General features: G+C 40.9%; 1 protein-coding gene across 6 annotated transcripts in view; it reads left to right on the forward strand.

Moving 5' to 3' along the window:
- Positions 1-26,516, forward strand: part of LOC105689133 (octopamine receptor Oamb-like) — a 63,430-nt gene that overhangs the window by 12,697 nt on the left and 24,217 nt on the right. For 3 of the 6 annotated variants that reach the window (XM_048650530.1, XM_048650522.1, XM_048650524.1), the window contains one exon: positions 10,502-10,608. The exons of the other annotated variants lie outside the window; for them this stretch is intronic. The gene's annotated coding sequence lies outside the window, so the exon portion shown is untranslated. The remainder of the gene's footprint in view (positions 1-10,501; positions 10,609-26,516) is intronic. 6 annotated transcript variants of the gene reach the window in all.

Genomic DNA, 26,516 nt, shown 5'->3' on the forward strand with positions numbered 1-26,516 from the left:
AGCCGGATGGTATTATATATATATATATATTTCGAGCGTCAGAAACGAACGATCTCCAGAGTCCGAAAGCTCGATCCTTGACGCCCTTCACGTATCTCGTTTGGCGCCTCTCCGTTCCGCGGTCGAATTCGGTCGCGTACGCCGTTATAACTCATAAGCGAAAGAAGGGAGGAATATCGATCAACGCGAACGTAGCTGTCGTCTGCCTCCTTTTTGCGTTTTTTCTCTCATCAGATACATTTAATCGGGTGGGACGTCGGAGTTTTCATCGGCGTTCTTCGATAAATCCCCTCTTCATAATTCGATGGTCATTTCAATTTGGCAATGACGACTGACGAACTCGTCTAACTTCATTTGTCAATCGAACGTCCGATGTTACGATGACCTGATTTTTCATTATTGCGGCATTCGTGGTTGTTGCCAAAATTTCATCTATTTTTAGATAACGCGTACCCTCCCTTCTTAATATAGACGATTAACCGTGATCGTTGAACTTACACTTTCAATTAAATACTCGTCGAATAATACAGCTGCACGTCGTTAGACTCGTTGGCAAGCTCTTCGAATACGGGGAAAATCCAACGACAGATTGACGATCGAACGAACGCGAATATCAACACCGCGAATTAATACGCCCGAATATAATTCAATTCGAGCAATCAGATGCTCATGAGCCAAACGAGTTGTGTTCGATTTTGCGGGGCGGTTAAAATTATCGCACTATACCGGATGTCCAAGGCAATAAGAGGACCGTTGCGATATGTGCATTTCAAACGAGAGATGACAAAAAATAGTTAATAATAGAAATATTTCAGAATATGGGTCGTTAGCGGGGTCGTTGGATAATGTGATTGAAAAAGTTGGTCAACTTCGCCACAAGTATTTCATGAAGTTTTTCAGCCATATTTCACAGTTATCTTGATATTATACCAAAAGATGTGAAATATTATAGTTAATAAGTGGTCGGTTATGCAACTTTCTTGATTATTATTAATACCCGAGTCGGTCAGTGGAAGATATGGAAAAAGAAAAAAAAAAACAACGATTTCCAACGTCATACTCTCTTCTTCATTTTATCTTTCCATTGTACGTCATTTCTTTATAACCTAGTCGACGAGGGAATCGTCAATTAACAATCATGCAGGGGATGAAATTCATTCGCTTCGCTCCATGGACCGATGTCGCCGTATCCATTACTCGTTCCCACAGAGAAATCCCCAGTTGTCTAATTAATTTCTTAGTCCCTATCCAGGATTCTGTTCCACTATCTATCTCTCTCTCCCTTTCTCTCTTCCCTCCCGCTCTCTTTCTTGCCTCTTCGCTTCTCGTCCCGTTCCCGTAGACCTCTTGAGCCCCACAAAATTTTCACCCGGAACCCTCCTCCGTCATATTCTCCGCTTGATACGGAGTCTTGAAACGGTCGCGATTTTTTTTTCTTCTCCAGAATTTACATTTTAACCTGCTATGCGGGTACTTAAAATTTATATATATACTTGATTATTCTCTCCTTTTTTTCTCCTTTTTTTTTTTTTTTTTTTGCTTTCTTTCTTGTAACGAATGAGAACTTTCATTCGCAATTGATAACGTACTCAACGATGCTCTGCAGCGTCGGGATCAATCAATCCTCGAGTTATTTCATGTCATATCATTGTGATCGAGATAAGTATACGAATTGAAGAAAAGTGAAAAGAAAATTGTGAAAGGAAGAACCTTTTTTTTTTTTTCAAATATCTGGGACGACGAATGAAAATTTTTACTGCAATTCGCGGTCGATAACGTAACTCCGTATTTAACACGAGCGCCCATTAATGTCGATATTATAATTGACATTTTCGAGACTTTGAACACATTTTCGAATCTTTCTGCACATCGTACGGTGAGACTCGAGTTTCGTTCAAATCTGAACTTTGTCAGGATTACGCCCTTCGTTTCGGACGTGTATACGTTTCACCGTGGGATTTCCACCGGGCGGCTCTTGACCGTAAAATCTGGCGTGAAAATGTGAAAAATTTTCTCGTCGTTTTCTAATTTCTGATCGATTATTCAAGGGAAATAGTTGAGGTCGAGGGCGAGCGAAGATACCCTCCTGTTCCACTTTCACCCCTCAGCTGCACCTTACTACTTCAGCACGCTCAGCTTCCGCCCTATAGCTTTCACCTACGACTACGTGTCCTCGGTGGCTTTTTGACCCTTGATATGGCGAACAAGAGAGCTCGTTCGAGACACGCGAGAAGATTCTATCATGCAGATTTTTATCTTTCAATGTGTGTCCATGTTATACGAGGCTGCCCGAACGAATACCGACCGCGCGCGTTGCAAGCTTCTATATAATTTCGAAGGATTAATAAATGGGTGTTTTACCGCGGAATGGGGTCTCGCGAGCCAAACCCGCCAACTCTTTTTGCTACTGTTGCTGTTGCGGGAGAAGTCGATTTTTTATATTTTTCTAAAATTAGAACCGGCGCGTTATTAGGGTTTCACCTCTTTCTTCTTTCATTTCTTTCCTTATCACCTTCGATTGGTAGATCGGTGATAAAAATACACGCTTTGCATATTTCCGTGTAAAAAACCAACGCGTAATGCCGCTGGTACGGTAACGGAAGAAATTAAATAATTCCACCTGAATTTTGCGCGAGTCAATTTTTTTGCACGTCCCAGCAGCGATTTTCAGCTAATTTCTATACCTCGGTAATCGTGGCTGCAACGAGCTTACCGAGCTATTTCGAAATAAAATGAATTGCCTTTTTTCCATTCTTTTTAGAAAATTCGAGAGAGAAATAGACAAGAGTCGGCCTTTTCAAAGTGCGTACAGTGGCAGTGAGCTTGCAAAGTTCTTTTCACTTTTTATGTTCCGTACGGTTTTTGTAGAATAAAATGCGAAGTGTGTGTGTATATAGGTGGGTAAAAAAATTAAAGAAATGTTCTTTGTGCAAGAAATGAAGAAAATGAAAATAATAAATAAAATTAAGTTGAAATAAATTAGAGAAAGAAAATATTTTCATGCCAGTTTGCCAACACGTTCGGGGTGCAGGAGCCCGTTATATGAGTCGCTCTTTTACAAACAAAAACAGTTAATTGAGGCAAAGTGTAGGTTGTATTCCGAAGTGTTCGTCCGTTTCCTGGCATTAACCGGTTTTTTTTTTTTTTTCTTTCTTTTTTTCTGTTTTACGTTCCGAATTTTCCGACGAACACGCGAATAATGTAGAAAAAGTTGTGAAATTAGAGATAGAGGTAAAGAATATTTGCATGAATTAATTTTATCGCCGATAAAATTGCGCATAATTTGACGTCAGGGTCGTGGGAGATGTTACGAAAATGACGATTCCGTGATAGATTATTTTTTTTTAGTTTCGTTTATCCAAAAGTTATTTTAGAAGAGCGCGCGTCGCTCGTTCTGGGTAGAGCAATACGGGGAGCTGGCGAAGTTGAACCGAAAATTCGACAGTTTTCCCGAGATTCCGCTGGCCCTGTTTCGCAGTATTCCCTCTCCCTCGCTCCGCTGTTCCTTCCAGGGTGAAGCTGAGCTTCCTTCCTTCCTTCCTTCCTTCGAACAGCCCCCGTTCTCGACGGAACGAACAGTCGGGCGAGCACGTTCCTCTGCGTTCTACTGGGCCAATCCGCGGGGTGGTACTCGACCGGCATACAGAGAGGAACCCGGGTTTTGGAATGAGCGAAGAAACTTGCCGCCGAGTCCGAGAGAAGGACGGAATATCCCGCCGGTAGAGATTCACCCTGTAGCTCCAAGGAAATCGTATCTGGAATAGTTCTACAACGACTCTCGTGTATATATCCGTATCCGCATGAGATCTACGTCGTCCGACGAGGACGGGCGCGCGTTCGATTCAAACGCGATAAATTATTTCGGGCCACGGACAGCTGACGTCGGGCAAATGTGAAAGTTGAGAAAAAAATTTATCGAAACTTTTCCATTTTTGTTTAGTCGCAACGTCGCACGACGTTACTCGCCACCGTACCGATCGGCTTTCGATTTCCTTCCAAAATTGAATTCGATTGATCATCGACGACTGGTACGTCGATATCGAACTTCAGATTCCGTAGTAGAAGATGTATTATTCGAAATTCCGTTAATCCCGGAAATATCATCTCATTATCAGCGTGCACCGTACACACATGGTGGCTAATAATATACTTAGCGCATTAGCCAGAAAGCAATTATCATCCCCCGTCTAGTGATCACTCGAGAGTTAAGAGATTGAGGGTCGCGCGATGGGGGTGGCTTTAGGTGTCTGCATTCCGCTCCCCAGCCTTCCTGTGCCTGCTTACAATTGATATACCTCGCATCGCGCGGTACAGCTATACATATAGATAGAGATGATGTACCGCGACTTTTCATCCGAAACAAGCGTGTGATTTTCATCTTATTTCCATTTTTTTCTATCGTTTATTTTTATTTTTTTTATAGCGGGATATCGGAAATGAATAATGGTTTGAATGATGCACGTAGCGATTTTGAAGGTGCCGATTTCGTTCAACAGCGATAGAAAATTCTTACAGAGGAGTACGTGTATCCGGGTAGTTTGGTGTTCGCAGTAGCAGAGGGCGAGTCTCCCTCATCGTCTCTATTTCGTTCGTAAAGACAATGGGGGTTAGGCCTGGAAATATGTGATCGTGTAGAAATGAATATAATACCATCGACTCTGCTCACAATAGTCTACGTTATAATTCCTAGCTATGTATGCAGGTATATATATATCTATGTTACAATACGTATTGTAGAGATATACGTATATATATACCTTTGGAAGATTATAATAACTACTCTCGAAAAGCAAAGTGGATAATAATCGGCACCCCCTTCCGCTCCTACCTTTTCATTCTCCACTTCATTATCTCATCACGCGTTACGTGTCCCAGGTACATACATACCATGCACGAGCATATATGTATATCTATATCTTTACTGTACATACGTATATAGACATAATGCAGCTTGCACCGGTGAACGTCATTGTTCCGAGTATGATATGAATTAAATTATTACCTTAACGCGATCAGTTATAACCTCGTTTCAGGGTGTCTGATCTAACGATCGATAATATAACGTTCAGTCTGCATCTGGGGGTTGCACACGAATATCGAGATTGCCCGCCGTGAGAAATTTTCGTTGACAATTATTTCACCCCAAATTCATCGCGAATTCAACCGTACGTCGAGATAACATCGAACTCGTCGGCATATGTTCCGCTGATGAAAAGCGAAACAAAAAAAAGTTAATTTATACCACAACGAAGATGAAATTTCGCGAAAATTATATATAGACTTGTTGTGCAATAAAAAAAATTCCCTTAACCTTTGAAAATTGGGTTTACATGACACCGTTACATCAGGGCATGAGAAAGTCCTGCAATTTATGGTAATCGTACTGTGAGAGTTGAGGAAAATTTTTTTCATACCTATACACCCATCGGGGATTCCATCAACTTAGCCCTACGGGGCTAAAAAAGTTTCAGCGATAAAATCATATCTGCAGAAGCTTTGTTCAGTTTCTCTAATTTTTTTTTTTTTTCTCTTTTCTTTCCTCTCTTCACCCGGTACTCCGGAAGTCGTAGAATTATACGTTGTTCTTGTCTTTCCATATACGTTGGGGTGCGATCCTCGCGAAGGTCATATTTTGAATTTTAATCACCGCACCCCCTCAAACCTCAAACCCTTTCGGATGCGTAAGAAAAAGTCTGCGAAGATAATTTGTTTTTTCTTACTTCCAACGCGGATTAAAATTCGAGAACTGGTTCCACGAGGCGACCCTAATATATTTCTTTTGCGCGTGTACGGGAATCGCCGAGTTTTCGTTGCGTAACTACACACCTCAGATTCGACCGACGCGGGGGGCCGCGTTTCCTTTGCGGTTGGAAAAAAAGCGGGAACAGAAAGGCGAAAAAATGGAGCAGCCGGGATTGCGGGTATTACGAAGGGAAGGCTGTACGGAGTCGAGTCGAACGAAACACGCGCTTTACCCTCTCGTCTTTAATCGCGGGGACGTTTGACTTCGCTGATTAACCTGCGGAGACCTTATAATCGTTGGTCTGCGGACCGCTACCAACCTCGGCTTCAAATTAGATTGGCGGTTGCCCGCCATACTGTTGCTGCACCCGGCAACGCTCTAATACCATAGAAACTTCTGGTTGTAACGTCGTTTGAATTTCACCCTTGTAATACCCGTAACTGTATAATGCCTCCGCGGCTTTTACAACGGATTGTTGGAATACAATCGTAACTTGTACGAAAGAACATGATTATCCTTAATGATTCGTTCGCGTGATACCGGAACTCCTTCCTTCCTCTACCCGCGTATGTGGAAAATTCGGGTTATAATTTCCACCACCGAGCCACACGTGTTTATTTCTCCGGTAATATCAACCGGTTCGGTATAATGAAAAATTTCGCCCCTCCGGCCTGGAATGCCCCGTAAGTGTCTGGATCATGTGTTTGTCGAGAACACACTGGATGGAAGAAGTGTTTGCTTTACCACGGATTTTCACGGATGGTCATTTGGATTTTTGGTGATATATATATGTTTATATATATATATATATACGAAAACGTAAAAAAGAATCGCTCGATAAAACGTCTAGACGGCTACTTATTGGGTGAGTTTGACGCTGTTGTCGGACAAACAAGCGATTAAGAAAGAAAATAGAAAAAAAAAAAAAAAAAAAAAATCAAAGTGACGGAAAAAAAAACTAGTTACAGAAGCTTGTCGTCAACGTCCATCGTTTTGTCTCGCGAGGTGTATCGTATATAGGTATACACACGTTGCACACGTTATGTATATCGCGTGATAAATGGCGGATAGGAACCACCGCGACGCGGTGCATGCAGCTGCGGTGACTAATTGTAAACGAGCGTGGGGTGAGAAGAACCTTGAGCAACACCAACAGCAGCTTGCTCCGATGAATTATCGCTCATAGTTTTGCATTCTTGCATAGGGACTAGTTTACCTTTCAATTTTACTATTTATGGGAAGTGGAAGTGCAGGCGGTCCGCGCAAGCGTGCTTCGACGGTGTTACGATCCGCGAGAAAAATCGTCGAAGAAACGTCGCCACGGTTTCACGTGGATTTTGTACGTTTGTTCGTTAAACTCGATCAATCGACGAAGAAAAAAAAACAGAGAAGAGAAAAGAATAAAGAAAAAGAAAGAAGTCGTTTCCACGAAGCGGAGAATTTGATTTCGAACGGGGATCGAGGAATGTATGGGCTTTTCGTTATGAACGGAACAGAGCTTTTGACGCTTGAATTACTTTCATCGTCATAATTTCTGACGGGCAAAGGCACGAGGCTAGTGTTTCCCCGCTCCCCGTTGCCGCTGCTGATGTTTCCGATCTTTCGTTTGTTTAACCGAGAAATTTTCACCCTCCGTTTCGGAAAACCGCAGATCTGAAATTCCTGCGGTCTCGCAATCGAGCGAACGAGAGAGATATCGAGCTACCGTGTTGCTTCTGAGCGTAACAAATATACGCGGAACGCGGTTCAAAACGAGAAATGCTGAATATCCGTGTAAGCAGATATTATATACCCGTACTACGTATATCTCTGTATACATATCTCTATATCCACAATCGTATACATGCAGATATTATGTAATATACGGTGCACGGGATATCTCCGATTTGAAAACGATTTATTGAACGCATATATACATATAATACCCGTTTGTATATATACATATACCGAGAGTATAATATAAAACAAAAGAAATGATTCACGAGAGAAAAGTTACATCGTTTGCAAAATTATGTATGTACCTACGTACCTTTACGTATAGATACGTCAGAATTTTTGCGTACGTATAACAACAGGCGCTATATGTTGAGTTTTATACGTAAAGGTATGTACACGGTTATAATACGCGAAATAATTGAAAATTGGTAGAGAAAAATCGAGTTTGTCGTTTCTACAGGTTTATCTGAAAAAAAAAAAAAAAAAAAAAAATCGAATTCGCCATATTTACGAAGTTGCATAGCGCGACTGTGATCGGTTTGCAAAAAAAGACTATGATATTTCGCTCACGAAATGGAGTCTAATTGCCGGTGGTCGTTGCACCGGTACTGCAGTGCAGTTGCACTCTATTTTATGTACAGAGGTGCTTTTGTTGGTGCACATTTCGAAATTCAATATCACATAATTGGATCCACGTCGGCATGATTTGTTATTGGATATATCGTAGGGGAATACACCCCCTTTATTCTTTGTACTAAATCCAATACGTTTGCTATAGGGTACGTACGTACGCGGATTGGAACGATCATTGAAAAAGTCCCGTATACGGACGTATTTATTTTATACGATATGCCGCTGCTACTGCGAAGATACGAGGTTTTACTGAAAAATGAAGTGAAATAATTCCGTCGTTGTAACGCGACAAATCCTCAACCGTCGCTCTTCGCGACCTTCGTTCCCTTGGAAATCCCACACGATTTTTTTTTTTCCGTTATTCCTACGAATCTACGAACGTTGGATGGTGTTTTTTTTTTTTGTTTTTTTTTTTTTACCCCTTTTTCGTTACGCTTTTTTAAATCGCGCGCTTCGTACCCACTTTATAGTGCCGCGTAAGCTGGAGGAAAAATCGACGACTCCCCGAGCTTATATACCCAACAATTTTCCGCCCAACCTAAACCTGTGACTATAGATAACTGTATAGGTGTGTATACTACATATAACATCTGAACAACGTGCGCGAAACCGGTGATAACGAAGGCTTTGTTCGGATCTATTATCTCAATTATGAAGGCGGCACGGCACGCGTTTCTAAACGTCTTCGTGATAACCAACGATGGCCCTCGATTCTCTCTATCCTTCCTCCCCATATTCTCTTCTCTCCCACGCCCTTCGCCCATTTAACTATAATACATACGTACGAAGAATGTATATATATAACATTACACACTGGGTAGATTCTACCCCGAGTACATATATGTATGTATGTACACTGATGTTGAGGTGGACGATAACAACTAACTATGAAAACTCAATTACCGTAGGGATTTAATTAGGTTCTCCTTATTATAACAAAAATTAGATATATCTTGCCGAGGTAATTATGAGTTTGATAAGCAATTATCGAGTCGACGCGGTAATTATTTGTCTGTTAATTGTAGTGTTGGAAACGTTGATTTTCAGGTATACCTTGAATCGTGGAAAAAAAATCTAAAAATTGATAACGAGTTACAACAAGGATTGGGAATGAGGAAGGATTGATCCACAAAATAATCATACTAATTAAAATTTGATTTATTTTTTTTTTTTTCATCCCACGGAATATGGACGTAGCCCCAAAAAATTTATCAGATTCGAAAAACCTCTATTCCCTTCCGTTCATCGCCTTCGGCGTTTTCACTTTTTTTTTACGGGTTACGACCGTTTTGGCTCTCGGTGTGCGAAATAAAATTCAATTACCACTTGACTTCGAGTGGGTCTAGGTAAATCGACGGATATTATTATCCCTTTCCCTCTCTTAATATCGTGAAAAATACGTAAATGTTATTTGATCGTATGTATTCACCGCCTGTCTCCCGATATGTGCCTGCAGGACGTGTGAAACTTGACAAGCTGCTGCTGCTGCCTGCCGCTGCCACTTTTCCCTGTACAATATACAGCTACTTTTACTGCTGTTGAAAAATTTAATAAATCACAAATAACCGGCGTGTATTTTATATAATATATATATGTGTGTTTCGCTGCACGTGGGTGCGGAGAATTTATTAATCCAACAAAATGTGCGGGGCGTTTCAGTGTTAGGGCGGAAGAGGAGAAAAATGCGGATCCTCGGGGGTCAAGTCGTGACTCGGAACAAAAATACATGGAAAAATTATATTTCCATTATTTTAATGTAATTCAAGCTGCCACTCCGCGTAGCCTACTATCGATCGTATCATGTGCTCGAACACGTTTAATATATTGACCGCCATTTATAGACGTCCGTTGTATCCAAGAAGTGGGTGAATTGTACACCGCATGTCATATGCAACGTGTATTTGTCCGATTTTCTGCCATTGTGTTACCTGCATAAACGCTCGCATCACACAGAGATACGACGTACACGCGACCACTCGGTTTTAAACAAACATTGTTATGCCGTTTTGCTTCTGCATCGCGCGCATATAATTATACACGTATACTATACACACGTGCTTACCCATGCGTACGTACATGAATATTCCATAGACGGCGGGGGGAATTATTATTTTCCGATGCGTGTCGGGTTGGGAATGACGATATTTTTATGAAAATTTCGCGCGAAGTGAGCGTTCGACGGTATCGAAGTTACGCGAAAATTTCGCATAGGGCTGCGGTGCGTGAAACGAGGCTGACGAGATGTAGTTGCGAAATTTGTTAGAAGATCGGGATATCGGGAAACCGTGTTACAGGTGGTGCCAAACTTTTTGCACACTTAAAGCTCTCCGGAAGCGAACGCGAAATTTCGAGTCGGTCTCGTGTAAATAGGGAAAAATTCCAGCCAATTTCATTTGTCCTTTGTTTCAGGTAACGTGGAACCTCGCGGAGGCGGCGCACGAGAGAGAGAGGGAGAGAGTGTAGCTTCGTTTATTTGGATCAAGAATATCCGTTTCGAGCTTTCGAGGCTCTTACTTGTACGTTTCACTTTACTTACAAGCTTCTCCCTTTATTTATTTTTTTTCTTTTCTCTTTTTTTTCTTTCTTTCTTTTATACTTCCTACATCCCTCGCGTTCCAGGCTGCTCACCCTATCCCACCTATCCGCCTACGCCATATCCTTTCACAGTTCCCTTTCTTTTCCTTTATACTTCTACAGTTTCGAGCTCCGCCTAGTTCCTCGGTAACACCTCGGGTCCAGGCTCCCTCCGACGGGTTGAAGCTACTTTGTATTGGCCGCGAAACGCGCACCTTGAAAACAAATGAACCTCCGCAGGGCGTCCCGTGCAACAACAAAATAGGATACGAAAATCGTCGTCTTTTATAAACCATTCTCAGCTCTTTTTCAGATACTTTTATACTTATTGCTCACGGCGGATCTACGAGACTTCTACTCCTTCTTTTTTCTTGAAAGAAGAAAAACGAAAAAAAAAAAAAAAAAAACCTACACGAGAAATCTCTTGCAACCGTTGCACCCTCCTTCGAGATTAAAATCATTATTCCGATAAAATTACTTTTTTCTCCCCCATTCAAACCGAAAATAAACGAATGGTAGTTTTTTCCTCTCGTACGCTCACGTGAGCACCTCACTTCCGTTACTCGGTTGCAGTTATATTTTTTCGCATCTCCGTGAATAAAAAAAATGAACACTTTCGCGTAAGGTTCGTATACTCTTCCGTTCGTTACGTGATACTTACCGCACGTCGCGAACAAAAAAAAAGTAGATGTAACGAGGTAACGGGAAATGGAAGAGACTAGCAGGCAGAAATAACCAAGATAAACTAATACGCGTCGGGTGCCACGAAACATAAGAGTACGGCGGAACTGCAAGAGCTGCTAAGAAGTGAGCCGACAGCCTCCGATAGTTTTTCCCTTCATTTCTATCTTTCACCCCTTTTTTTGCTATTTTTTTTATTATTATTCGTCTCCATTCCTCGAGGGTTCTTCGGAACATCTTTCTTTATTTCTCTTTTACGTTTTCCCTTCGCTTTCTTTCGGCAAACTCACCCCACCCTCTTCTTTTCTCACCTCGTGGCGCACGCGCTAAAATTATATTTCTTTCGTCGCTCGCAATTTATTAGCAGGACACCCCTTGTAATTGATAAAAGGAATACCCTGACTCTATTCGTCGTGTTTACCCACGTAAAAATAGTAAAGAAATAAGAGAGGATAGATGAAAAAAATATTAAACGGTCGGTACAAATTATTCCCCATATACTCCGCGCACCTATTACACTTTATCGAAGAAAAAAAATGTACGTTTCACCTGCCACCGATCTCCTTTATACTTCGGAATTTCGACTCATCTGCTCACGAGTGTGTGAAAAAATTTTCTTACCATGTCACTTAACATTGTTCGGACGATTAATTCGCATACATAGCCATTTGGAATAAGCGCATGTATTGCGAGTCACGAGCGAACAATATTACTTAAGATCAATCGACGTCGGATCTGTGGTCGGTATCGGGTGAATCAAGGTATGTACGGGTACACTTATGTATAATATACATATATGTATATATAATACGCGGTCGGCGAGGACGCCCATTAACGTCAATGATTGTGAGTACTTGATTTCGATATCCACGTACACCCGTGTACAACGTGTATTGCACGATGTCTATTAGACATGCAATCGATTTTCATGAAATTTTGCTCGATTCCGGTGAATACATAGGCACCCGTGTATACCCTAACCCCGTGGCACATATGTACATTCCGTAATCGTGTGTGCGCGTATACATAGGTATATACGTAGAGGTATCCGTATATATGTACGAAACCAGGAATCCGAGCGGGAATCAGCAACGTCACGGAATCGTCCTTTGCCGAAGCCATTCCACAAGCTTCCCGCCGATGAGTCGAGGGGCGAAACGGGAAGAGGGGGAGGGTTTCCGATCGATGAACTAACGTTGCCACCGCATCAGCCGGGTCAGGATGGAAGCCTCCCTTCCTCCGCTCCCTTCGCGATTCTCACGTAGCCCGACCAAAGTCAAAAGGGCGTATGACCCGTTCGCGAACCCCGCTGTGTACCTACCCTTCCAGGTCGAAGACGGGAGATTTTTCGGATCGCGCGTCGAACCCGATGATGGCGGGAAAAAAATTTTCTCGCCAAAATCCGCGAGACCCTCCGGTACCCGCGACTGAATCGAGAGGGGCGCGATTCCGCGTCTTCAAGCGGCTAACTCGGAACGTCGTTTGCCCCGTGGAGTCGAAACTCGACGTTTTCGGTTCGTACGCCCATTTCGTTCCAACGTTCGCGCCATTCGCGCGGCTATACACCCTACCTTTTTCTCGCTCGCTCTCTTCTCACTCAATTTTCCCTATCTTTATTTCTCTAACCTCTAGGGCTGATCTTTTTATTGGGTATATAGGTACACCTAATTAAAGACCAATCACGTCTGTATGTTTTTCTGAATGGATGGTACCTATACATAGCTAACAGGATTTATCTATATAAAATGAAGGTAGAATTTTCACCTTCTTTTTGTTTTTCCTTCGCTTATATGGCCATTTTTCTGGGTAATCGAGGACCAGGTGTTCCACGGGACGTCGCGATCTTCTCGCGCTACTTTCTATTTTTTTTTACACTTGCTCTCTTTTTCTTACGCTTCTTTGTGATTTTTTTTTATTTATTTTTTCTACTTTTTTTGCTTTTCGCGCCTGGTTGATTAACGCCGAGAAGTATACATCGTATTACTCCTTTAACGGTACGGTATGCGTATTTGTATATGTATTGAAGCGTTTTTATCGTTGGTGAGAAAAAGCGAGAAAGAGGAGGAGAGAGGGAGGAGGAGGGAAAATTGGAGGAAGAAAAATGACGCTTCCGAAATCACATCGGCCGCGCGCCGGCAGCTGCTTGGAATTCAGATGATAACAATGCTAATTCGAATTTCGTTGAGAATTGCCTTTCTGCCGGATTCTCTGGATCCCTCCTCGAGAAGATCCTCTCCTTACGTATGGAGTGCTCGATCGTTTTATCAGTCCCGAAAAATGCGACAAGAACTATATGATTGAAAAATAATTATTTGCTCACGACTCATAATCTCCAAAAATTCATCCCTCCGTCGAAATGGACCCGCGATTCTTTGAATTGTTTCTTTTTCCGCGTTATTGAATTACCAACGAGATGCGAAATAATATACCAGAAAGAAGAGTTTTCCTTTTTTTATTTTCTATTTTTTGGGGATTGTCGAGAAAAGGTGAAGCTTTAAGAGGGGAAATACTTTTTGCATGCGACAACTGTAACCTACTGTGATAACGGTGTGTTTGCCGAAGACGGAAAGCTATTGACTTATTCATGGGGAATTCTGCTCCTCAACATGAGTTATGAGGTACGATACTTCGAGGGTATAGTATCTCGGTGATAAAACGACTTGGAATTTGTTGACCAAACTTTATTTCGCTACGGATGTGAATTCTTCTTTATTTCATTTTCATTTTTTTTTTATTTATTTATTTATTTTTTTATTTTTTTCTAATCGTATCACGCGGGCGAATCGTTTCTCAAGTATTTCTAATATCATTAGAATCGATACGTATCCGCCTACGTAACGCGTGAATATCGCGTGTGGAAAATATCGAAAAGCATTTGAGATTTTGAAGTTTTTTTTTTTTCAGAGCATCCCATTTCCTTCGTTCGCCGATTTAAAGAGGAAATGCTGATATTTTATTGCATTCCGAAAACCTTTGTACCACATTCTGTGCAGTGAACCTGGAAATTTCAGTGGGTGGATATAGGAATCTTGTCAAGTGCATGTGCACCAAACCGTTGCACATTTCTGTAGATCCTTTTAATGCGATTGGAAATTTAAGGGTTGGTGCACCGCGATCGATTCGAAACGTTCGTCGGATGTTTTTCTTTGAGAAATTCCTTATTCCGTTATCCTGCGTGGGATACAGATATATACTTTATAATGCAAGGGATTACTATCAATAGTGTCTCATATAAGTTCCGGGTAAATCGGTTAGAATAGACTCCACGGAATTCATATATATATATAAATACACGTACACGTATGTACTTGTGTACCTTCAAAACCGATAAAATAAATCGTTCTCCAACTCGCCCGATAATATTGGGTCGGTTTGGTCCAATTAATCCGGAGCAGATACGATGAACGGATGTGACCGTAGAAAAAAAGATTGCGAGGAGAAAAAAATTGGAAATTTAAAAATTTGTCAAATTATCAGATTTTTTAAGCGATCAGTTTCCTGCAACAGCTATTCGTTACTTATTCGTTACGTAATCACTTATTCATTGAGTTTTTTTCAAAGTTTTCAACATTTCAAGTCGGAGAACAAGATGTTTGATGAATTTCGCTGATAATTGTGGAAAATAAATTTCGCGTTTCATATTTCTTTACGTCGAATCGTACCTGCCCCGGACCAAAGTACGATCGTTCACCGTAGAAAATGGACTAAAATTTCCGTACAAAATATATGTGTACCTACACATATCGCGGATATACGTACTCCCCAGATTTAGGGGACGAGTAAAATATCGTCTATGGAATACCGCGTATATATTCCAATTTTTTGTCTCTCGTGCTGCAGAGGAAATATTCGAAATAGCAGTAGTCGTGATTTATATCGCCGTTACGAATGTAAATGACGAGGGACGAATGTATTATACGTCATTTCGTATATAAATATATATTTCCCTTTTCGTTTCTACACAATTAACGCACCGCGGTACGTTATATAGAGTTCATTTTTCGATCGCGCGACGCAAGGATAACGAAAGGGTGATTTTTTTGTTCACGTCTTTTATTTTTGATTGTGAACATTTATTTTTTTTTTCATTCCCCCAACAGTGACCCGGGATCCTCCGGCATCAGTTTTTATTCCGCAGAGCCTTTAACGCATCCCGCGAACAACTCGCGGTCCTCGAGGTCGAATAAGGATATCCTCGAACCCTTTTCATAATCCTACTGCGGTGAAACTTTGAAATACTTACATAGATATATATGTATACGTCTATCCTGTCCGGATTGTAGATTTTCCGGAGGTTCGTAGGTTAATATATATCCTACGTATGTATACGTAGATACCTCGGGTACGTGTATATATATATATATATATTCCATAACCGTCATCGTCCTTAATGGAGAACTTATGCGGAGGGTTGAGATCCGAGTTTCTCGCGCAACCAGGTTTACACACAGTGGTGGAAATTAATGTTGTAACGATTATTATCCGCGCGGAAATGAACCTCGAATGAATAAAATGACAGCGAAAAATAGAGGGTGACGCGAAGTGTACAGGACAGAGTCGACTCGGTTTGAAATAAATTCTCATCCGAGGACGTCCGCGACTCGATCTCGAGAATGAAATTGAGCAAACTTATAGATTTTCACCTCCGTATACCACGGGCATAAAGTTTTTCATTCGCATATCCCGTTACATTATCAGAGTCTCGCTTGTCCGTAAAATCGAAACGTTTCGTCGAGGATGATGACGCTATTTTTTATTCATGGAGTAATATCGGCGAACGATAGCTGAATTTCAGATCTATCCGCGAATATACTCTTTTGCTCATCGTTTAGTTTTTCTCGTATATTTTTTTCTCCGCACACATCTCCGCGTGGACGTATAAAATAAAGAAAGAGAATACGTCGCTGATTGCGAACCAATATACCAAACCTTACCCAAACTAATCGAACCCAACCCTAACTTCAATTTGGTTCACCCTTGTAGTCGTCGCTCGTCGCAATAAAACGCTGCAAACCTTCTCTATCTTGCCTCCCTTTGTTTTCCTGCGTCCTATCGAATCCTACCTACCTGGATCAAAAAAAAGTGTAGTCCCTCAGGTTTTAATAAATATTTATACAATAATATTTTATCCGCTATTACCGCCGCTAATAAACTTTTTATTTGGAAATTATACGCAAATTTTGGGTCGCGGTGAAACGAGAAGAGGGGAGAAAAAAATTCTCCTGACGCGTATGGGGAGGGGGAGGGAGAGGGGTTCGTAAAATATGTATATTCCGCGAGTGAATTGAATCCGGTAGTTTTTGGCAGGACGCGTAATCATTTATGTTGAACAATAAAAGCCGATTATTGGACAGGGGAATTTGGGCGAGTTTCACCGATCACCTTTACAGGCGTACGCCATATATGAACGCGTACGTGACGGATGCCTTGCGACCGATACCTCCGCTCATCGTTATCCGCGGGCTGTTCGATTTGAATTTCGTTCTCGTCTATTTTGTTTGCTCGCGATACTTTCGTTATTCGTTTATTAATTTTTTTCGTTCAGTCCGGGGGTGACTTTACCCGTCGTGTATTGAGAGCTTCTTTTGTATCTTATTAGCCAATTAAGCGTCGCGGGCACATTAAGTTTTACCCTCATCTAATGGAGTTGTTGTCGCCCCAGTCGTCTCTTTAACAGGCCGAACGCGTCTTGGAGGACCGTAACTTAATTTTCTTGCCCGTTTGAATCGACGACTTCTATTCGAAGCAGGTATTCGGGCGGACATTTTTCTACCCGTACAGTGATTTGAAAATTTCCTTTTTCCTTTTTTTTTGTATTTTTTTTTTCATTTTTTATTCTTTTTCGTTCGAGCGTTTTTCACGAGCGTACACGGTATAATGTAACTACGGAGCGTAAACTTGATTTTTAACGTCTGTGGTGTCGGAAACTTTTTCCCCTTTTTTTCTTCGAGTTTATTTTTTCACATTTTTTTTTTTTTTTTTCTCTCTCCTCGGAATTTCTGCGAGGCTACAACTCCGAATTATATCAAAAGCGCGGGGTAATGAAATTTTAGGGTATAATTGTATGGAAATTGAATTTTTTAAATGCAATCGTCGCGCGCCTCAGAAGCTCAAAGCTATCACCTTATAGTCGACCGTATACATACATATATCTATATATATGTATATACATGTATATCCCGCGAGTCTGTAATGGAAGAGAATTTCATTTGACAATTAAATTAGAGGGAGTATCAAATTACCTTCACCCCACGCTTTATTATCAGAATATCATATACGTCGCGACGTGATTAACTGAAAAATTTATTCTTGTCATAGATCAAGATCTACTTTCATGTATGTATACCTGCGAATACACGGGGATATGCACATTATATGGAGTGTATACATCTTGCGCCGGATCTTAACTTTCCTAGTCCAAGTTTATCAAATATCTTCGGATTATCTAGATATTACATGGCACGGTTTCCATTACGCGCTTCGCATGGAAATTCTATCATAGTTTGAAAATTACATATACTCGAAACTAACGACGGAGCCACGATTGATTATTGAAAAAATAAAACAACGGTCCATTCGGAAATTGATATAAGAAAATACGTTTTTTTTAAATTCGTTGTATTTCATATATTTTCACGCAACCTACATTCAGTTTTTCTATATCTACACGGAGGTGTCCGACTCGTGATTCGTCACGATATCTCCCAACGGGATCGAATCTTCGATCAAAAGAGTTCGGGGTATGGAAATTTTAGTATTCGAAGAGGGTGATGTTATATTTTTTATACGGCGAACGTTTTCATGGTCATTTAGAGGTCAACGTTTTTTCTTCAAAGCACTTGCTTCGCGTTGTCTCGAGTCGAATGGTCTGCGTACCCCGTATGCGTACGCGGCCATAAATAAAACCGTAACGGCAGAATTTAATGGCCAATTTGCAAGTTATGAACACGTGTACCGTACGATTGCTTAAACTTTTCGTCGTCCACAAAGGAAATTAGAGGCGGTAAATCAGACGAACGACATGCAGACCTGCAAGTCGATCAACCTACTCTCCGGTTACTAGGTTTTCCGTTGATATATGTAGTATGTGATACGTACGCGTAATTTAAACCGCTATACTTGATTGCGTTTTCTTGCTTTTTTTTTTCGCCCTCCCAATATCGAGGGAGTTATAGTGGAAATTCGTCTTTTGCAAAAGTGGTCGGTCATTTTATACGGCAGCAACATCAAAGGACACTAGGTTGGCTTTCTCTTTTTTCCACGATATGACCGAATCCTTCGGGGGATCAGCTTCACATGGTCAAGTGTATTTTCTTCGCTCCATTTTGTCACCCTTTTGTAGAGCCTGTGTTATCATTTTCACTTAATCGTGGCTTACAGCATTATCCCCTTTTATCTCCTGTATTTCTAGCGTTTTTTTTTTTTTTTTTTTTCACTACCCTGAACTGGAGTGTCCTTATATCCCCCAGTATAGATATATATATCTGTATATATATATACGCCTTGTATTTCTTTCGATTCATCGAATCGTTTCTCCACGTTGAATTGTTAAAGAGAATCCTTCGAGGTGCTGGAAAGTGAATATAAATCAAGTATTTATTCACTCTTGGTTTTTTCTTACAAGTGAATTATTGTTATCCAATTATCGATTCAAAAGATACAAAGATGAGATAATTACTGTCCGGATTATTCGCGAGATAAATCAATGTATGAAAAGAAAAAAATGGAAAGGCTTGTTGAAAATTTTTCGTTGACGCAACGTCGCAATTAATTAACAATTTCGATATACGGATCAGAAATTTAACGAACACACAGTAGGCGGTAACGTATAAACTGAACGAAGTTTTTAATCTATGAATAATTCAGAGTTATTTATACTTCTAAAACGCTAACTCCCTCGCCTTCTGCTAACAGCCCCGAGAACGGAGGCGCGGAACACTGATCTCGACGTTTTTAACCCACCCTGTTGATGCCACTTTTCCCGTTAGCCAGATGGTATGTGTATGTATATATAGATTGTATACTTCGGATGTTGTACCGTTCTCTCATTCAACTGGAATTTGAATTATTAATTCCTGACTTGGGGTAATTTTTCGGCGTTATTTCTCTTTGGCGATCGTATTAATCGATTGCCGATGTGTTTGAAAATTCGTCAGTTCCTCTGCTACGTAATTACGAAGAGAGTAAAATCGATTACGCGGAACTTCAATACCAATATTATATATAAAATTTTTCTAAAAATAATCTTTTATTTCCCAAGAAACCGAAGGATAAGACGCGTCCCATCATGCGGCTATAATGCCTTTTCTCGCTCTCATACAATTAGATTCTTTCGCTGTAGCACAGTGGACTAATTTTCTCGACTCTCTTCTCCGCCAATCCTCTTCACTTTTCTTTGTTTTATTATTTTACTTCACTTTTGTTTCATTTTATTTTATTTTATTTCTGATTTCTTTTTTTTTTCTTTTTTCTTTCTGTCTTTCATTCCCTTTATCCCTATTCTCTTTCCGTTAAGCCGTCGCCTCGTTACTCCTCGATGTATACTTTACTTGCTTCAGCTGCTTCTGCTTCTCCTTCTGCTAAGGATTAGTAAGAAAACAAAAGAGATTTCGAGACGATCGATTTCATCGATCTAGGGTGTTTGCCGGTGAGTGGGTAAGATCGCTACTGAAGGGTATAAAAATTAAATAAAAGAATTTAGAGAGGCAGAGGGGGGTAAAAAGGGAAAAATAAACGAAAGAAAGTAAGAGAAGCGGGTAAGCTTCGGAAAAAGGGGCAATCATCAGTTGATATATATACATATATATATATATATATATATATATACGAATGAAAGAACAAATACCGGACAACTTTCTAATTTCTGAATAACCTGCAGACGAGATTCTTCACGGAACATCCCCGTGCAGGAACGAAACACGAAAATAAAATTCTCTGATGAAGAGAGGTGAAATGCGACGATGAGTCAAAATTCTTACGATCCTGGGCAGGATTCTTCGTTTCTCCCACCGTATCGACACACGTGATACACAGCGAGGGGATTTTTAACGAACGAACACGCGCCACTGACTTTACAGAGCCATGCTGATCTCGGGACATACTTTACCGAGGCAAAGGGAATTAATTTTATTCTCTTCGTGCCCGCAACTTTTCGAAAGAATTTTTCTACCGTCCGTCTCGTTCACTCGGTCGTCGCGTAGCGTCGTACACGCAGGAGGAGTCCTGCCTCGATCCTTAACTACTCTTGCAGCTATACACTTCCGTCGTACATACGTATTCTATCAAATAACGTTGAACAACTTTCGAGAGAACAAAGAAACAACCGCCATTTTTTTCTTTCTTTCTTTCTCACTTTATTCTTTTTCATTTTGTTTGGGGGGGGGGGGGGGAAACAAAAATGAAAGCGTAAATGAATAAATGAATAAATAACACCAATTGAAATCGAATTGAATGGAAACAATACACGAGTCAAAGAAAAACAGAGGACCCGATTAAACTTTTGGTTAAATTTAATCCGGAATTTTGTTGCGTGGAACCGCGCGCCGCGCGAATATAAGCGGTCCTGTGTACGTGTGTACATTGCTGTTGAGAAAATCCCTCGAAATTATCTTTTTAAAATTATATACACAGATATACACGTTTATCGTACGATATACTCCGACGATGCAAAACTTTGAAAACCGTACGGACTTTCGGAGTTTCGGATTTCGTTACTCCAGTCATAATTATAATTATACAACCATCTTGTACATACTTTTGGAATATACAGTCAACTATCCGAGGGTATATAACGTCTGCTACCGTGTTTGTTCGACTGTAATTGGATCATGTTCACGGTACAATTTGACGTTAACGAAGACATTTCGACGTCGGCTTGTCGTACATAAATATATTTAAACAATGTAGAAAGAAAATTTGTGCTCTTCGGTTTACGCTCACTTATAATTCGTTTTTGAACAATTCTTTCTTTTTCTTTTTTTTTTTCTCTTCGTTCTCCTCTTTCTCCCTCTGATAATTTTTATTTCTGCCGGGTTAGTGAGGTTTTTTCATGTATTTTTTCACTTCCCTTCTCGTGATGCATTTTTTTTTCTTTTTTTTTTTCGGCTTCTGACAGCTTTAATTAAATAATCTACAGTTTAATGCTTCAAGCTCTGGAACAAGGAAAAAAAAAAAAAAAAAAAAAAAAAAAATGTTGCCTAAATTGTGCGTTTCATCTGAAGGAAATTTAGGTACAATAGTATATTATATTATAATTATTATAAACGCCCACATTTATATACTCCGGTGGAATTAAACTCGGTTATGTACTATATGTGGTACATATTGCGATCGGAAAATTTCGCGTAATTTTCTTTTCCGAACATAGAAGGATCTGCTCGATCTTTTGGCCCGCGCAGTAAATTCTCTTTATCAACTAATTCCGTACGTCAACTGCACGTATCCTTTCGGTACGTACCTTACACTTTATACTGGGATACCTTAAGCTTCTAAGGTACAGGATCAATTAATTACCTCAGGTAATTGCGTGGTTATAATTAGATGAACGAATGCGTATCTGCGTGGAAAAAATTCGGGTGAAAAAAAATCCGCCGCAAAATTGCACGGTTACGGTTAACAATTTGAGTTTAAAAGTATCGAGTGCTGCTCATCACCAGCTTAGAAATGTCTAATTGGTCCCTTTGTTTCCGTGTATATTTCTTCACCCAGTTACAACCGCGGCACACCGTTGTTATCGTGATATCGTTATCGCGGTAGCAATTAGGTTCTGCTTCGTTATTGCTCGCTAATTATTGTTTATTGTCCTAAAGGTCTCGATAACGATTAGGTAGCGCATTCTTACCTAGTATAATACGGTTCTTAAGGTTCCGTGAATTTCTTATTGTTTCATAATCGATTCGTCGGCACTAAGTTTAATTATTTTGCATTTTTGCGGAGACGATTCTAATTTTGGTTTCGGTGTGACTACCCGGAGCCCCGATATCTTTGGACCACAAAATGGAACGAAATACGTCATTATCATCTTCGCACAGAAATTTTCCTCCGTACAAAACATTATCCGCGCAATAAATTAATCGTATTTAGTTACACGGCAGATCGCAAATTTAATTTACCGTTATATCCCGAATTTCAACTCGTTGCGGATACAACGAACGAAAGGATGTGTAGTCTGATGATTGGAAATTCAGTAAAAGTCTGCGGTACGAGACAAAGGAAAACATAAAGCGAAAACTAGGAAAAAACCATTCACCACGTATTTCGCCAACAAAAAAAACATGAAAAAAAAAAACAAATATAATAATAAACGAACGAATAAATCTTTTTGTTACATGGGAAATTTCGTCGACGTATACCGGAGTATGTAATTCAACCCTCCGGGCTCTGTGTGTGTGTGTGTAAAGGGACGACAAAACACGACGAAACAAAATAAAAGGGAGACGCGAACGGCACACGCGACCCCGAGAACGCGGCCCGTATATACCTACACCTTTTTTTTGTTTCTGTGCTTTTTTTTTCGAGCTTCATTAGAAATGGGCACATTTTATAAGCTGGAAAAACGGTTTTTCCGTCGGTGCCGCGAGAGTCGGTAGAAGGTGAGCCGAGGGTTTTGTAAAATTTTTGCTACGGTATTGCAATCGTATTATTGTAGCGACGCGCGCCTTAATGCGAGAAGCTTTCGCAATTCCGCTATTCGCAATTTCGATCGGCTATTCCAACATCTGAATTACTTTTCGCCTCGCGGATAGCAGAGAGAGAGTCGAAATTTCCAAAGTTTTCGGTCCAGAGTTCTGATCCCCTGGTTCGCCGGTGGTATAGATTTCCGGTTGTTCGTAGATTCTCGTAATGCAGGTCTGTGTCGTAATCGATTCGCGGGGCACGGCGAGCGATTGCGATCTTACATTTCAGCCGCGATGATGTTTTTCTACCGATTCTCCATCAAACTGATCAACCTAGACGGTCCTAGTGGATCTCGTCACCGATTCCTCGTCGTAAATTCAAAGTTCAATTGGTACGCTTCACCGACCGCACGAACGTGACTCGAGCATTGTTAGGTTGCTCTGCCAACTTCGTTGAGACATCATTTTCCGCGCGTACAACCTCCGACAATACCTTTGCAACCCGTGTACGTACGTACAATACGTACGGTACACGCGAATACGTACGGTACACGCGTCTCTGTAGTTGAGTACGTGAAATCGAAGACGAAATTACACCGGAAACTAAACTCGGCTCCGAAATGACGTTATCAGGCTTCTCATGTGATGCGTGGAATTGGAAGTGAAAAACGTATGAAAATTTCACGTCCGGACGAGTTCCACCTTTCATCGGGAGAAAAGGGGGGGAGAGGAACAGAGGAACGGACATGCAAAATTTTTTAATTCTACGCTATATCGCGATTCAAAAGGTTCGCGAATTGAAGAAAAAAAAAATGCTTGCGCAAAACCCTGTACACGTTCATTTCTTCGTTGTCGAATTTGAAATTCTTGCGGTTTGATTTTCAGCTCGGTTCTGTCTTTATTCTCATTTCTGCAGAAAGTGTTAAAAATCGTGTATCATCCCTTTTATGTTCTCGCTTTTGCCGGCTTCAGCTGAATAGCTGCACATAGAACTTGAACGACGAGTGCCGCTGTTGCTGCTTCTGCTTTTGCTTTTGCTGCTCTACCTTCACGAGCCCGGTAAATTGAAGAAGTCTGCCTTTTGTTCCATAAACAATGACGTGGGCGAACTTCGGTCTTGGCTCACCGTACAGGTTTAACGTCGTACCCGTACGTATTTCACGCTATACGCTTCCTCGCTTTTAAATTTCTATCTCAAAAATAAAAAAATAAAATAAAATAAAATAGGTGTTGCCGGAAAAATTCCCGCCATCGAGGATAAATCCGTACAATAGTGTCATTTTTCGAATCGAAGTTCGAGATCTCGTACAGTTTCGCACCCGGTATGAATCGCGGAGCTATTTATTTAGGTATTCACGCTCTTCGCCGGGGTGAACCGCTTGCGACAATACGCTAAATGGAATAGGTAGCCGGTCTTCTAGGTCGCTCCACGGGGATGGCTAGCCGTTCTCGCTGTCCCTGTATGTACCGTTCCGCGAGGACGCCTACACCCTTCCCGCCATTACATATGTATACACACAAACGTCTGTATACCTACCGGGTGGTTCGGGGAGCCCGTGACAAATCCCAAGGGAACTTTGCGGCCAACGGGCAACCGGTACGATCCTAACCAAGTAGGACCTTTGTAGCTGTTCACACATATCATAGTTCAGAGTTGGTTCGGAGTCGCTTGTAATCCATAATAAATTTCCCTTTGATTTCCACGTAATCGTTTGTCATTTTAAATGTTATTCCGATATACTGGAGCGCACCTGTCCACATTATATGGGGTGTCCATGGCGGCGGAAATAAAAATTCAATCAGACGATACCGCCTACTTCGTTTCAGAGGACGAGCGAGTTTTCCAACAAAATCGGTACGCCGGTCTTCCCGTCGACATTTTAAACGTCCAGTCCGTACAGATCCGACGTAAAAGGCTGATTGAACTTACAGAGAATAAAAAATACAATCGAACGTTGAATAATTCAGACGTATAATTGATTCTTTTCCGTTTTGCCACCAGATTTAATTGGATTGCATACGGTCGAGTGATACTACCTCCACTACCGAACGAACACTCGTTCCGAAAGCTCTGAGGTTTTTGCAAAAAGGTTCGGTATTAATTTTTTTTAATTTTTTTTTTCCTTCACTAAAGAGCGAAGGTATGCCCCGCGAGCACCCCATAGAGATCCGCTTCGAAATTCTACGCGTATAGAATAAATAGATGAAATTCCCACCGCGATTTTGAATCTTCCATATCATGTGCACGTCGCAGAATGCAGAATTTCCTAGACCACAGCCGGTATGTGTGTTGCGCGAACACGCGGATATCTATGTACGTACCAACGTATTTTATAGGTATACATAATGCGAGGGTAAAATTTAACGCAAATAATCCAAGCGGACATACACGTGTCTATAGATATGTATAAAGTACAAATACGTGCAGGTGACTGTGATGTGCTGATGCAGCAACTTGACGTGAAGCTTTGAATATGTATATATATATATATATATATATATATACGTACGGACATGCCGCACATACGATACGATATACAGTGTATATAATATATACGGTGTACGTATAGCGATGTAGAGTCAGCCAGCATCCCTTTAAAATTTCTGCACCAGTGGAAGCTCCTCTATTCATCACCTTCTCAACGTAAAACTGCTACGGTCGCCATCGCCGTCGCTGACAATCGGATTGCGCTGCGAATTTGAAAAAAAAAAACTCTTTGTCTGTTGGAAAACCGAGTGAGAAGCGGTAATAATTAGAAAAGCTTTTTTCGTATAATTGAATCGTTGAAGCGGAGATTCGCATGGTAGCGGAGCAGCCGATGTATGAAATCAGCGATAACCTGTTGCTCCGACGAAATAGCGTCGTAGTCGACGTCGTCATCGTCATCTTCGTCGTCATCGCATGATTATCCTTATACATGTATATGGAAGCGTAACTTGGCGTTCAACATGTTTATTATAGGTATACAGCAGACACAATTTTATTACGTCTATATATCAAGGATAAAGGATCGCCTCCCCCGTGTGCAATGTTTGTTCAATCTCCCGTGATATATACACATACTTAACGTCCGTGTAGGTATATATGTGTATAACTCAGGAGACGAAGTTATTCGCGTTTACGATAAGATAAAGAAACCACGGAAAATAACTCTGCGGTACGTGGGGTATACGTGTGTGTTTGCGTGTGTAACTGTGCAGCCTCTAGCTCTTCCAGATGGAGTAAAGATGGATGTTTCAATTTTCAGTATATAACACGCGTTATATAATACTTTTTCACATCAAATGTAATAGGGTGGCGCGCGATGGTAGGTGTTAAAATGGCCGACTTTAGCCAACGAGTTCCCCAAAGGAAAAGAAAAAAAACGTATACCTCTGTTATACTGCACATACGTACAGGGCATTTCGTGTAACTTCGACCAACGACAAACCCTTTTATTGTTGGGTTTTTTTTTTTCTTCAAAAATTTTATGCAACGAAAGCGCTTGCAATTAAAAAAAAAAAACGATCCGCAACTTCCACCTTTTTTTTTTCAAATTTTTACGAACACTTCC

This window comes from Athalia rosae, chromosome 2, assembly GCF_917208135.1.
Source record: "Athalia rosae chromosome 2, iyAthRosa1.1, whole genome shotgun sequence".
In the NCBI taxonomy this organism is placed as follows: Eukaryota; Metazoa; Arthropoda; class Insecta; order Hymenoptera; family Athaliidae; genus Athalia; species Athalia rosae.